Here is a 2,068-nt window from a genome sequence, read left to right as displayed (position 1 = left end):
TTACCAGAGTATCTTTTAACACAAGTATCTGTACTTCTACTTAAGTACGGAAAGTGAGTACTTTTGCCATCTCTGCTTGTTTCCCATTTCCACATTAGTCATCGTTTTGCTTCTTTATACCATGACTGTAGTCATTCCCTAACCTGACCCAAGTGGTTAATGCGGTAACCATCACGACAAAGGTCTCCTCACCGTAATAAAGTAGTAATTGTAAATGGAAACAGACTAATGATGTCATCTTGTCAATAGTGGCATCTGATCAGGGAGCACGCATGTGTCGGCAAGAAGCCATGGACAAACAGCAGATATTATAGAAAGCAAGAAAATAGAAAAACGTTGAAGAGTTGTTTCTTTTCGGCGTGGGTAAGTGTAAATCTCTGATTCTGCAATTCTCAGAAAGAGCAACAGTGACAAGGAAAGAAAGAAAGAAGGAAGAAAATTGCTTTGTCTTTTACATAGGACAATCATTCCCTTTCATGGCTACGGATGTTCAGCACTCACAAGCTTTAACACACACTTCATCCAAACTCCTCTGTGGTTGTAAGTATCTGTCACACAATGACAGCTGTGTGTTCCTATCCACGTCTGCATCTGCACAAGGTAGTGAATTAGGAGTAAACTAGTTAATGAAAGACTGACTGAAAGACTGACTGTGGTTGTGGGAGTTGTTTATTTTTGGTATCTGCGCACGTGCGCGCTTGCTCGCTCAGGGTGCTCGGGCGTGTGTGTGCGTGCTCCAGCATTAATGTAGCCAATTTCCATGGCTAGTTTAATGTCAGCCATATACAGTCAAGGCAAACAGAGAGGAATTAGTTCCATTTGTTGATGTTAAAAGTGTGTTTGTGTGTGGGTGTGTGTGTGTGTGTGTGTGTGTGTGTGTGTGTGTGTGAGACACAAGAGCATGCAAAAGAGCGTATACATAATGCATGTATGTTTGTCTGAATGTACACACTATGTCTCTAGGTGTAGGTGCTCGTGCAACGCTCCGTGCATGATAAGTTAATAGCTAAGTTTTGGTCTGCTGCACTCGTACCCAGCTATTACTAACCCCCTCTTGCTTCATTCTTACTCACTCAATCAAGAACCATGCATACACAAACACATACACAGATCTGAAATCCTCTATCTCTCCCTCACACTCTTTCTATCTCATTTCATTCACTCTAATGGCCAGGAGTCTCTTCTCTTTATGAAGCTATCCCTAAGGTGGGTCTTTTTGTGTACTGGATGTGTGTGTATGAGAGAGCGAGAGCGAGAGCAAGAGAGAGAGTTGGCCAGAAGAAAATAAGGAAAAAGGCAGAAAGCGGTTTTGACAATGAGAGCAAGCTTGTTATTCTCATAGTGAAAAATACTGGTGTGGATAATAAAACTATGCACAGGCACACACAGGCACATATACACACAGATGCACAGACACAGACACACACACACATATACACACACACACACACACACACACACACACACACACACACACACAGGCACATATATACACAGACAGACACACACACACAGACTTAATATCAAGCTTTGAAACAGGCAAGAGTAAAACATAGCTGCACGCCCTCCTCTCTACTCTTCTCTACTGCATACAAACTGTTCTAAACACAAGTCCACTAAACCCAACCATAACACAAATCAAGCATATCTAATCCAAGGCAAACCTGACACAATTCAAGCATTTCACTAGCCAGCCAAACTATTCTAAGCTGAACTGACAGAAAACCCTGCAAGGCCTTGCTCCAGCACATTACATTCAAACTAGTCTACTGCTAATGAATGTAATCCAAGGTAGGTTAGTCAGAATGAGCCCAGCCAGGCCCTAATTCGTTTCCATGGATCCATTTTAGTACTAAGCTATTCTCTGAATTGCTTTGTAAAGACTGGATGAAAGCAATAGTTGAAATGTACAGAAGGGTGACAAATTAAGGGAAAACCCAACAATAGTGATTGGAAAGTGATTGATAAAGAGATGAGTATGCAGGAACTCCAACACATACAGTGGGTACGGAAAGTATTCAGACCCCTTTAAATTTTTCACTCTTTGTTTCATTGCAGCCATTTTCCA

At 41.7% G+C, this 2,068-nt stretch overlaps 1 protein-coding gene across 2 annotated transcripts in view; it reads right to left on the bottom strand.

Annotated features, from left to right (window-relative positions):
• Positions 1 to 2,068, bottom strand: part of cntnap2a (contactin associated protein 2a) — a 322,443-nt gene that overhangs the window by 104,876 nt on the left and 215,499 nt on the right. The gene's annotated exons all lie outside the window — the stretch shown is intronic.

The sequence above is a fragment of the Etheostoma cragini genome, chromosome 22 (assembly GCF_013103735.1).
Source record: "Etheostoma cragini isolate CJK2018 chromosome 22, CSU_Ecrag_1.0, whole genome shotgun sequence".
Taxonomy (NCBI): domain Eukaryota; kingdom Metazoa; phylum Chordata; class Actinopteri; order Perciformes; family Percidae; genus Etheostoma; species Etheostoma cragini.
Note: the sequence above shows the minus strand (reverse complement) of the source record. Positions and strands in the feature narration are given on the sequence as shown.